General features: G+C 35.4%; 1 long non-coding RNA gene across 3 annotated transcripts in view; it reads right to left on the reverse strand.

Moving 5' to 3' along the window:
- Positions 1-13,287, reverse strand: part of LOC113604801 (uncharacterized) — a 304,409-nt gene that overhangs the window by 82,332 nt on the left and 208,790 nt on the right. For 2 of the 3 annotated variants that reach the window (XR_008297619.1, XR_008297618.1), the window contains 2 exons: positions 6,643-6,816; positions 4,872-5,118 (listed from right to left, as the gene is read on the reverse strand). This is a non-coding gene — a long non-coding RNA (uncharacterized LOC113604801). The remainder of the gene's footprint in view (positions 1-4,871; positions 5,119-6,642; positions 6,817-13,287) is intronic. The other variant, XR_003426821.2, reaches the window with a different exon arrangement.

The following is a 13,287-nucleotide window of genomic DNA, read 5'->3' on the forward strand; positions in this document are numbered from 1 at the left end:
AAGGGATGGAAATGATATTCCATGCAGATGGAAATGAAAAGAAAGGTGGTATAGTAATACTTATATGAGACAAAATGGACATTAAAACAAAGGCTGTACCAAGAGGGAAAAAAAAGGGATATATAATGATAAAGGAATCAATCCAACAAGAAGATACAACATTTGCAAATATTTATACACCCAACATAGAAGCACCTGAATTTATAAAGCAAATATTAACAGATGCAAATAGAGAAAATAACAGTAATGGAATAACAGTAGGGGACTTTAATACCCCACTTATGTTAATGGATAGATATCCAGACAGAAAATTAATAAGGAAACAGTGGCTTTGAAGAACACATTCGACCAGATGGACTTAATAGATACATAGAGAACATTTTATCCAAAAACAGCAGAATACACATTCTTCTCAAGTGCACATGGAATATTCTCCAAGATATATCACGTTAGGTCAAAAAAAGACTCAATAAATTTAAAAAGATTGAAATCATATGAAGCATTTTTTCCAACCACAATGCTATGAAAGTAGAAATCATTTACATGAAGAAAACTGGAAAAAAAACACAAACATGTGAAAACTAAACATGCTACTAAACAACCAATGGTGAATAAAGAAATCAAAGAGGAAATCCAAAAATACCTTGAGACAAATCAAGATGAAAACTCAATGCTCCAAAATCCATGGGACTCAGTAAAAGCAGCTCCAAGAGGGAAGTTTATAGCAATACAGGCTTACCTCAAGAAATAAGAACAATCTCAAATAAACAATCTAACTTTATACCTAAAAGAACTAGAAAAAGGAAAATAAACAAATCCCAAAGTTAGTAGAAGGAAGGAAATAATAAAGATCAGAATGGAAATAAATGAAATAGAGAATAAAAAGATAATAAAAAATATTAATGAAACTAAGAGCTGGCTCTTTGAAAAGATAAACACAGTTGATAAACCTTTAGCCAGACTCATCAAGAAAAAAAAGGCAGAGGGCCCAAATAAATAAAATACAAAATGAAAGAGAAAAAGTTACAACCAATACCACAGAAATACAAAAGGGTCATAGAAGACTACTGCAAACAATTATACACCAACAAATTGGGCAACATAGATGAAATGGATAAATTCCTAGGAGTATACAATATATCAAGAATTAGTCAGGAAGAAATAGAAAATATGAACAGAACTATTATTATTAATAAAATTGAATCAGTAAGCAGAAAACTCCCCAAAAACAAAAGTCTAGGACCAGACAGCTTCACAGGTAAATTTTACCAAACATTTAAAAAGTTAATACCTAGGCTTCTCAAGCTATTTCAAAATTAAATTTTTTTAATGTTTATTTATGTTTGAGAGAGGGAGACACAGAGTGTGAGCAGGAGAGGGTCAGAGAGAGAGGGAGACACAGAATCTGAAGCGGGTTCCAGGATCTAAGCTATCAGCACAGAGCCCAGTGGGGGGCTTGAACTCACGAACAGTGAGGTCAGACCTGAGTCGAAGTTGGACGCTCAACTGACTGAGCCATCCAGGCACCCCAAACTATTTCAAAAAATTAAACAGGAAAGAATTCTTCCAACTTCATTGTACAAGGCCAGCATCATATAGATATCAAAACCAGACAAAGACACTATAAAAAAAAAAGAAAACTACAAACCAATATCCCTAGTGAACATAGATACAAAAATCCTCAACAAAATATTATCAAACCAATACAATAGCAATAGTACATTAAAAGAATCATATTGTGATCAAGTGATATTTCTTCCAGGAATGTAATGATAGTTCAATATCCACAAAATAATTAATGTGGTTGATACACTACAGTAACAAAATGAAGAATAAAAATCATATAGTCATATCAATAGATGTAGAAAATGCATTTGACAAATTCAGCATCTATTTATGATTAAAAACTCTCAATATAGCGGATATAGAGGGAAAGTGCCTCAACAGAGTAAAAGCCATATATGACAAACTCACAGCCAAAATCAGACTGAAAGGTGAAAAGTTGAAAGTTTTTCCTCTAAAATCAGGAACAATACAAGGATGCCTATTCTTGTCATATTTATTCAACATAGTATTGGAAGCCACAGACAGAACAATTAGGCATAAAGGAGAAAAAAAGTGCATCCAAATTGAAAAGGAAGAAGCTGTCATTATTCACAGATAACATGATTCTATATGTAGAAAACCATAAAGCCTCTACCCAAAAAACTATAAATAACAAATAAATGATTTCAGTAAAGTTGCAGATACAAAATTAATACAGAAATATGTTACATTTGTATACACTAACAACAAACTATAAGAAAGAGAAAAATAAAACAATCCGATTTATAACTGAAGTAAAAAGAACAAAACACCTAGGAGTAAATTTAACTAAGGAGGTAAAAGGCCTATACTCTGAAAACTCTAAAGCAATGATGAAAGAAATTGAAGATGACATAGATAAACTGAAAGATATACTCATGAATTAGAAGAATTAATATTGTTAAAAATGTCCATAATACAAACCAATCTACAGATTAAATGCAGTCACTATCAAAATGCCAATGGCATTTTTCACAGACCTAGAGAAGATAATCCTAAAATTTGTATGGAACCACAAAAGGTGGTTAGCCAAAGCAATCTTGAGAAAGAAGAACAAAGCTGGAGGTATTGTGCTCCCAGATTTCAAACTATACTACAAAGCTATAATAATCAAAACAGTATGGTACTGCCACAGAAACAGACACATAGATCAATAGAACAGAATAGGGAGCTCATAAATAAACCTATGCTTACATATTAGTTAATCTACAATAAAGGAGGCAAAAATATATAATAGGGAAAAGATAGTCTCTTTAATAAATGGTGTTGGGAGACTGGACAACTACATACCAAAGAATGACACTGGATTACTTTCTTACACCATACACAAAAATAAACTTAAAATGGATTGAAGACTTACATGTAAGACCTGAAAGCATAAAACCCTTAGAAGAAAACATGGACAGTAAGTTCTTTTACATCAGTCTTAGTGATCTTTTTTTTTTTTTTTGATCTGTCTTCTCAAGCAAGGACAACAAAACTAAAAATAAACAAATGGGACTACATCAAACTATATAGCTTTTGCACAGTGAAGAAAACCATCAAAAAAATGAGAACAGAGCCTACTGAATGAGAGAAGATACTCACAAGTGATATATGTAACAAAGGGTTAACATGTGAAGTATACGAAGAGCTCATTAAACTCAACATAAAAAAGATCTGATTAAAAAATGGGCAGTGGATCTGAAAAGACATTTTTCCAAAGAAGGCATGCAGATGACCGACACACAAGTGCTCAACATCACTAATCATCAGGGAAATGCAATCAAAACCACAATCCAGTATCACGTCACACCTGTCAGAGTTACAATTATCAAAAAGAAAAGAAAGAAAAGAAAAATGACAGTTATCAAACAGAAAGAAATAATAAATAATAAATGTTAGCGAGGACGTGGAGAAAAGGGAACCCTCATGCAATGTTGGTGGAATGTAAATTGGTACAGCCACTACGGAAAACAGTATTGAGGTTCTTCAAAAAATTAAAATTAGAACAACCATATAATCCAGCAATTCCACTTCTAAGTATATCTGAAGAAAATGAAAATACTAATTCAAAAGACATGTATACCCCTGTGTTGAATATAGCATTATTTGTAATAGCCAAGTTATGGAAACACCCTAAATACACATCAACGGATGAATGAATAAAGAGGTGATAATATCGTAATGAGATATTACTCAGCCATAAAAAATGAATCTTGCCATTTGCAACAACATGAATGGCTTAGTATCATGCCAAGTGAAACAAGTCATATAGGGAAAGACAAAAACTGCATAATTTCACTGGTACGTGAAATCTAAAAAATAAAACTGAAGAACAAAACAGAAACAGACTCATAGATAGAGAGAACAAACTAGTGGTTGTCAGAGGGGATGGGCAAAATACGTGAAGGTGATTAAGAGGTACAATCTCCAGTTATAAAATAAGTAAAATACAAGGATACAATGTACAGCATAGGGAAAATAGTCATTAACACTGTAATTAGTTTTTATGGTGACAGATGGTAACTAGACTCACTGTGGTGACCAATTCATAATATATATAAATATTGGATCACTATGATGTACACCTAAAATAAATACAATATTGTATGCCAATTATTCTTCAATAAACAAAATTCAGACACCTTGGCCATATTGTGGCATATACAGTTGCTGTTGTAAGACCCCTGTCGTAAGGGACTGTCGTAGCCCCTCTTTGGGTGAGGTCTTACTATGAATCTTTGAATCCTAGTGAAACACAGGTTTCAGGACATCAAAGAACAGAAACCAAATGGTTTTACTCTCTTTTTTTCCCCCTATTAAACAAGATATTAAATAATTAAACAAATGATACTCAAAACTTTCCAGCCTTCTGACATGAATGACTATAGTTCTGGACCATAAACAGATCTAGCTTCCCATGCAACAGAGTACACCCAGGGAAATTCTGCTCACAGGTGACAATCGAATTCTGTTGGTAGAGGAAGAACAATGGGAAATTGAAAAATTGTTTTTATGTTGGAGGGGTCTATATATTTGTATGCATAATTAGAATTTGATGTTTCATGAAAAATTATACCATAATCTTCTTCATTCTTTGCTCTGAGGGCCTTGTTTTCCTGTATTATCTAACAGAAACCTAAAACAACGAGCACTCAATTCTAAATAGAGATGGAACTGCATGTTCTCCTGTTGTAATATGTAGTTTATTTTCAACAAAAGGGGGGCAGAGATCTAAGGGAGTTAAAAACAATGGTCACAGTTTATTGAACTCATCTGTTTTCTTAAAAAGACAAAATTATTACCTGATGGTGTTCAGGGTTTTCTTAAGTTCATCTCAGGAGGATGGGCCAGATACAGAGATTTTTGAAAGAGGTCCATAGATCATTTGAATGCACACCAGAATTGATGACCAATGTTCTGTAATCAAAACCCCAAGTTTCCACATAGGTGAACTATGGCCAACCTTTCACTGATCCTTCATAGAATAGGTATGAATCTTGAATCCATAATGCCTTCATTGTCTCAATGAAGCCACTCTTTCCAGTTCTCCTAAATAAAAAGAAAGGGACTGGTGAAACATAGGAAGGTAATATTACACACACACACACACACACACACACACACACACACACACGCACACACACACACACAAAACCAAATTAAAAAAAAAAACTTTTTGAAATTGTAGCTAAAAAAGGTTTGGAGTAAAAACAAATTATTTTAAATAGTCTAATGGTAGAATTTTCTCAAAAGGAGAAAAACAAATGTTCAAGTATCCCTTTTGCAAGACAGTCCCAACAATGAGGTCAGTCAAGCAAAGTGGCATTTTTCCTTGGAATTCATTGAGGTATTCAGGTCATAATTGGCTGTGGCATTTGGGAAAATATGGAGGAAGAAACTTGGCTCTAGGAAAGGAGGGAAAAATTATCTCAATGCCCCAGAAGTTCTTTTTTAAACTCCAGATTTGTACTGGGATATTTAGAGTTAGAATTTCCAGTAAAGAAGAGAATGTATCAAAGCTGCAGATTTCAAACAAGAAGGAAGGTCAAGGAGATGGTTAGACAAAGAAAAAAAAACCTCTGGAATAAACAGTCTTAGATAGTTGAATGGTCAAATAACTTATCTGAATCATAGGAAAGAATGATGTCGTGTCTAAATGTTAAATTGGTGGCAGGTGTCTTGTGCTTCTAGTCTGATTATACATTTCTTGAACACAGGTGTACTGAAAGGATACACTCCCATTAAAAAGATCCATTTATCAAGTTTAACATGATAATTATTTATCACATTTCCTCCTTGGAATCTGTCTCACTTGCTTTTTATATTCTTTCCTTAAAAATATTGAGGATTATTAATATTTATAATACACCACTTGATTATATATTTCAGGAGTATGCATTATGTGCCTGGCAGTGTGCCAACGAATATAAGAGCCACAAAAGAAGTAAAACATTGTGTCTACTTACATAAAACTTAAACTGTAATTGTACAAATAGAATTTATATAAATGCAGACATTAAGTAATAATTGTCTATGGGATACCAACTGGAAGTGTAACATGATTTCTAAAATGAGAGGAAGCTATGTAGACTAGGGTATTTGGTGGGAAGACCTCAGAGGGAGATTGGGCTTGACCTAGAACTTGATGAATTGAATGGCAGTGGGAGGCATTAAATAAGAGAGTGTGAAATGAGTGCACAGGCAGTAAAAACCTCAGAGACTACAAGGAGATGAGTGTAACTGCTTGACCACTGGGCTTGAGACATATATATTTGAGATTTGGGACATGAGTCATGGAAAAAGACTGTGGTACAGTGGAATGAGTCCAGATTTTAAGATGAATTCTGATTTTGCCACTATAACCTCAGCTTCCATTTATATGCATTGAAAAAAACAGACATTTTAGTTTCACTTGTTTGAAAGTGGCTCCTGACTTATCTCTATTTGAATATTGCTCTTCGGTCTTTATGCTTCTCAAAATTGCTTCTGCCTCTGATTGTCCTCTTCCCGGTGTAGGTTACCAACCAGATCTGTTGGGCCCCCTCCACTTGAAAGGCTATTGCTTCTTCTTACCTGAAGACAATCAGGTTGAACAAGATGCAATTAATACCCTATCCTTTCTCTTTTTCCATAGTGCCATTAGACAAGGCTGTATGGCACAACAAGCTTAGGGCAATGGTCCTCAAATTGAGCAGGAATTATCCAAGGAGCTTCTAAAATTCTGATATCACCACTGGATCAGAATCTCTGCATGGTGGAACACAAACATTAGGATTTTTTAAAGCTCCTTGGTAACTGCAATGTATAGTGAGGTTTGAGAATTATAGCTCTAAAGCAATCATTTGAGATATTCCACTAGACAGTAATGACGGTCACATTCCAGTTTCCAAAGAATGAAATGGAGGAAAAGAGATTTGCTTAAAGAGGTCCCACATCTCAGCTCATGTAGAGCAGGGGCCCTTCCAGCCCAGTTGTCTTTGAGATTTGTCCACCAGGATGAGTTTCAGACCAATCTGCTTCCTCCTTTAATTGACCAATGAGTAGATGTTGAGATGTCTTACAAGGATAAATTATTCTCAGGGATTTTATAGTCTAAATCCATGAAAGGAATACAAATATATTCAAAACTGCCTCATAAATTTCTCACAACTGAATCTAAATTTTACACAATTACACAAAGGTGAATTGTTATCTTCCCTTTATCTCTCATTCCATACCTTTTTCAGTTTGTGGCCACTTTTGGCCCACTCAAAAATAGGAAAAAATTCAATGTTGCACTTGTCCATTTAATAACACTCTTTTGGCTATACACAGAGTAGCTGAAGTTTGAGGATTATACCTCAAAAGAATTATGTGCTCAAACACTTTGGTTTCTCTGTAAGGAGGAGGAAGTATGGTTAAATTCTTTTAGATGATATCCATTTAAACTTTGGCTAAATTTCTTAGGCTTTCTGAGCTTCCATCTTCTCAACTAGAAAAAGACAACATTAATATCCAATGGCAAAATTATCAGAATATTGTATCTTATTTATAAAATACTGGATATGAAACACAGTAACATATGGGAGTGTTCAAAAGTTGATCATTATTATTCCAATTTGAATAAATCATAGGTCAGCTTTTCATTTTAAATAGGAAAATAAAAAAAATAAAGGAAGCAGGAGGGATGGAAAAAAAGAAATAAAAATTATATTATTTGAATGTACAGTATGTGCCAAACATATGTTAAGGTCTTTATAAATATGTTATCTCATTAATACCTACCTATACAATAAGTATTAATATGCTCATTTTTGTAGATGAGAAAACAGAGACCTAGGATTTTGAGAGGGAATGACTAAGCCAACTTAGAAAACAGATTTTAGGCAACTTTTATTTGTGAACTTTTCCTGAGCTACTTTCCTCACCCAACCCCATTAGATGTCTATGGTTTCCACAAAGATTTCTGAGTCTTACGTCTGTCTTTAGGAGGCTGAGAGTCTTGCACATATGGATTATGTGCACATATGGATTACTGCACATATGGATTATGTGGGGTGTGTGTGTGTGTGTGTGTGTGTGCGCGCGCGCACACATGCCTGTATTTTTCGGGTAAAGAGAGGAATTCAGGTTGAGTTCATTCTATTTTTTCATAGTATATTGTCTCCATTGGTTCATGCGAGAACCATTTCATACCTCGCTTTAGTTTTTTAAACTCCTATTTATTGCCTTTCCATGGGCCTCCAATCTAATGTGTGTTTGATTTATTTCCTATTCACTTGTATTCTTAGAATAGCTACTTTGTGTGTGTGTGTGCATGTACTCATGCAAATGCGCATCTTAAATACCATGTTTTCAACATTCTTCACTCAATATTAATTTTAAAAGATCTGTTCATGTTTCTCTGTATACGTCAAGGATTTCTTCTCTCATTGCATATATTCCATGGTGTGCACTAAACCACACTCCCCAGTGGCAGACACCAAGTTTGGCCGCAATACTTCAATGCCACAAACAACACCATTCTTCTGTAAGCATATGTGCGATGTTTTCTGCGGTATATATCCAGATGTGAAATTTCTGGGCCACGTGATGAACCTATAGTTGTTTTAACTGAATTCTTCTCACTAGATGATCTATATGTAATCTACTTGAATAGGAGGGTTTCTACTCTATTTCCATATTGTCACCAGCGCCTGGCATTGTCTGAAGAACATGTATTTTAAAATTACATTCACCTCTATTGACGTTAAAATCTAAAGAGAGTCCAAAGAAGGATATCTCATAAATCAATTCAGTTTTTAAAAGAGCCTGATTTTTATCCCCTTATCATAAGAGATTGGAAACAGTATGGAGATATGGTTTGTGTCTCCAGTAGAGGAGAGAACACTGCATGCCCTGTATTTGAAAGGAGAGTCAGTGATTTAATTTAATGGGAACTTAAAGCTTCTTTTGTAATCACTGTGAACTGCAAAATAATTTCTAAATGAGAGAGATGAGTTCTAGTGCCTTGGGCTGCTGGTTGGCCTGCCAAAGACAAAATGAGGACACTAGAATTTCACATGAGATATGGGCCTGAAAAGGCTGCAAGGCTCCAGTGGCAAATGGACAGTTCATGACCTCATAGAACTTACAAGACAGTGGAAAATACAGAAAGCAAACAATAATTACAAAAGATACTTGTGAGTCTGAGATTGAAATAGTCTTACTGAAATGAGCCTTTGAATCATCTGGATGTCAGAGCCTGGTTACATGGAATCTGTAGCTCATGGGTTCTTATCACCCAGTTTAGAAGGCTTCCCAATTCCCCATCTGCAAGAAAGATGAAGTACCTTGCTTGCAAAACATACTTTCTAATTCACAATATATCCAGGCCCTTGTTCTTTTTATTTAAGCAACATTCTCTTAATTTTAATTTGTCTGGCATGTCCAGATCCATCTTCATGGCCAGAACATTATTCAAAGATTAATGGTCCTGAGAGAATAATGTTCTTCACACTAGATTTCTAAGGAGCTGTTCAATCTCTTTTCTAATTCGGCAGTGAGAGTGATGAGCTGGAACAAAAGCAACCTTGACAGGAATTGTCTTCATCTATTATTTTTCCTACATCTCAAGAGGATCTGGTGGGCTCTTGAACTTGCCCTTTGAGCTAAGTAGTTGGAAAGTACTTTGACTCCTGGCAACTTACCCAGTAGTCTGATAAATGTGTCTTAGCTACCTTAGTTCTGGTTTGTGGGAAACAGCAGAATTTTCTATGGTTATTTTGTGCACTCTTACAAAAGGGAATTATTTTCTTTCATATGTGTGGGCTCTGTAGTCAGGAAGGATTGCAAAGGAAAAATTATATGGTAACAACAAATCTGATTGACTCCCGGGATTTCAAGTATGACAACCAGTGCTTTTCTCTCCACATTATCAATTTCATGGTGTTTAGAAGTAACTGCTAGGTTTTCTTTTAAGTCTATTAGAAAATATTGGTGTGTGACTAAATGTTGATATGAAACATGGAATAAATTTTAGCAAAAAGGCTGCTCACTTCCTACATGATATGTGAGTTATTATCTGTGTTAAATGAAAAAAAAATAGTGCTTTTTATTTTACTTTGTGGAATTGAAAGTCTGTAACAAAGGATATATTGAGATTAAAGGAACTCTAGCACTCTCTTTTTTTTCAGCCATCTTTACCCTAATAGAGTTAGGCAAATTGTGTAGTTGAGAGGATCCTATAATAGTACTATTTATTGGACAGTTTATTTCATTTGCTCATTCATTTATACATTTCACAAATATTTTTTAAGTACTTACTATGTGATGGATACTCTGCTAAATATTGAAGCTATAATGTCAAGACTTCAGTTTTTAACCAGTGAAGAAGACATAACTCAAACAAAAACCAAGCACATAATCATAAGAAAATGTGTTAAATGTTATAAGAAACAGGGCACTCTGGGAGAACAGAAAGAGAACTAGGCTAAGGGAAATGAAGACAGAGAAAATTATGTTTAAGCTGAGACCTGAAGGATGAAGGGAGTTATGCAGGAAAAGAGAGATGAGGTGAGTAATGCATAAGCAATGGCAACTGCCTTTGGGAATAACACAAACCAAAACAAAGACTATAGTGTATTCAATCAAGGAAGTACAATGAGTCCTGGTTTCCCTGACCTGGTGTGTGCAATGAGAGGAGGTTGTAAGCAGTGGTCATAATATAAAAGTCTTTGTAAGATATATTTAGGACTTCAGAACTTATCCTAAGATAAACCCTATCCTATCCTTACATAAGTAGTATTATCCTAATTTCACAGATACAAAAATTGGTCTAGAGAGGATACATATGTTCCTATTTATCCAGCAAACAATTGGTCAAGCCAGGTTTTAAACAAGCACTGCCTACCTCCAAAATCTGAGTTTTGCTCTTTAATTTATGGCCTCTCTTCTAATATACATGGGTGGTTTTATCTTGACTAAGTGTTGTACTCAGAGAAACTTTAATACAACATTTAAACATGATTTTTTAGGGGTGCCTGGGTGGCTCAGTCAATTGAGTGTCTGACCGGCTCCTCAGTGAGTTTGAGCCCCACATAGGGCTTACTGCTGTCAGCCTGTCAGCACAGAGCCCACTTTAGATCCTCTGTCTCCCTCTGGCTGCCCCTTACCCACTTGCACTCTCCCCCAAAATAAAAAATATTAAAAAAATATTTTAAAAAACATGATTTTTAAAGATTAAATATATATTACTGTCTCTCAAGAAAATTCCAGAGTGAGGGGAATTTCTAATCATAATTCAAGGTATCCTTTTTTCCACCTCTTTTAATGTTTATTTATTTTTTTGAGACAGTTAGACACAGAGTGTGAGTGGGAAAGGGGCAGAGAGTGAGAGAGACACAGAATCCAAAGGAGGATCCAGGATCTGAGCTGTCAGCACAGAGCCCGATGCAGGGCTCAGACTCACAAACTATGAGATTATGACTTGAGCTGAAGTCAGATGCTTAACTGACTGAGCCAGTCAGGCACCCCACCCCCCCCCCCGCCCCGACTTCTTTTGATGTCAGTAATCCCTATGCTTGTAAGTTGTTTTCCAAGTGTCTCTTCCTTTCATGCTCTAAACACAAATGCTCTAAGCTTTGTCTATATAAACACTCACACTCTATTTCTTCACCCTTCCTGTAATACTCATTTTTGTCTGCTAGTAACTTCCTGTACACCTCAATGTGAATTTAGCCATCATCTACAGATGCTGTAGTTCCTCACCTTTACTGTTAACATTCTTTTATTTTTCTGCTAGCAGCTCCTTGTACACTCCAATATGAATCCAGACATCATCTACAGATGCTTTAGTTCTTTCCTCTCTCTTTCCACCAATTGGCAGGGCAATTAGTTAAATGGAACCCTTCCCCAAAATTCCCTGTTGGAGGACATAACTACCCAAAGGATCATGGCTGAGGAGAATGCAGACACATCTCAGACCTTATATACTCATGGATGAGGTGAATGTATGGGATGTAACTAAGAACCCAGTGTCTTGGAAAAAGTGTTGTTTCTCTGCAAAAACAAAACACCAAGGGGCGCCTGGCTGTCTCAGTCAGTAGAGCATGAAACCCTTGACCTAGGGTCATTAAGTCCAAGCCCCACGTTGGGCACTGAGCTTAATTCAAAAACAAACAAACAAACAAACCCACCTATTCTATGTATTGTGGTGTGGGAATCATATAGGGTATCTGGCTAGCCATTAAAGTAAGCCTATTGGAATGGGGAAAAATATTGCTTGCTACATACAGCTCTGGAAAAAGCAAACCATTTTCTTAATGTCACTGCCCCCAAAAGAAACTACATGTTATTTCTACTTTCACTTAAATAGAAAAAGCCTTCTTCTGAAATTCCTTAACAGATAAATTTCAATTTGCCAACAGATAAGTTTCAATTTTCTCCAGGTAATTGGTAATTTTCATCACCAATTACCTGGAGAAAAACTCCTTATTCCACCCATGCCTATTGATAAGAGCAGATAATGGAGCTATTTAAGAGGACCTAATTACTTATGGGAAAATGGTAGAAAAGAGTGGAAGCACCACTAATGGAAGAAAAAGGAGAAAACTCTAACCAAAATCTTAATCTTATTAAGAACATAAATTATAGGGGCTCCTGGGTGTCTCAATCAATTAAGTTTCTGACTTTGGCTCAGGTCATGGTCTCACAGTTTGTGAGTTTGAGCCCTGTGATGTGCTCTGTGCTGACAGCTCAAAGCCTGGAACCTGCTTCAGATTCATTCTCTCTCCCTCCCTCTCTCTCACTAATACAAGTAAACATTAATTTTTTTTAAAAATAAAACCTAAATTATAGCACATACATGTGAAGAGTTTTGGGAACAAAAAAAATAAACTTAAAAATTAGAAAAATGGAAAATAAGTGGTCTGCCATTGAAAATTAGGTTTTATGATTTAAATAACAAAGTATCAAGAAAGTAAAATAACGTATGAAAAAATAAGATATATAAAGAAGAACAAAATAGATGTGGTAAAAGTGATAATTACAGAAATATTAGAATATAGGGGCCTTTGGGTGGCTCAGCCAATTGACTCACCTTGACCTGACTCTTGATTTCAGTTCAGGTCATGATCTCACAGTTGTGAGATTGAGACCTGCATTGGACTCCAGACTGAGTGAAGAGCATGCTTGGGATTCTTTCTCTGCCTCTCCCCTGCTCACATACTCGCTCTCTCTCAAAATAAATAATAAACATTT

This window comes from Acinonyx jubatus, chromosome C2, assembly GCF_027475565.1.
Source record: "Acinonyx jubatus isolate Ajub_Pintada_27869175 chromosome C2, VMU_Ajub_asm_v1.0, whole genome shotgun sequence".
NCBI classification, from domain to species: domain Eukaryota; kingdom Metazoa; phylum Chordata; class Mammalia; order Carnivora; family Felidae; genus Acinonyx; species Acinonyx jubatus.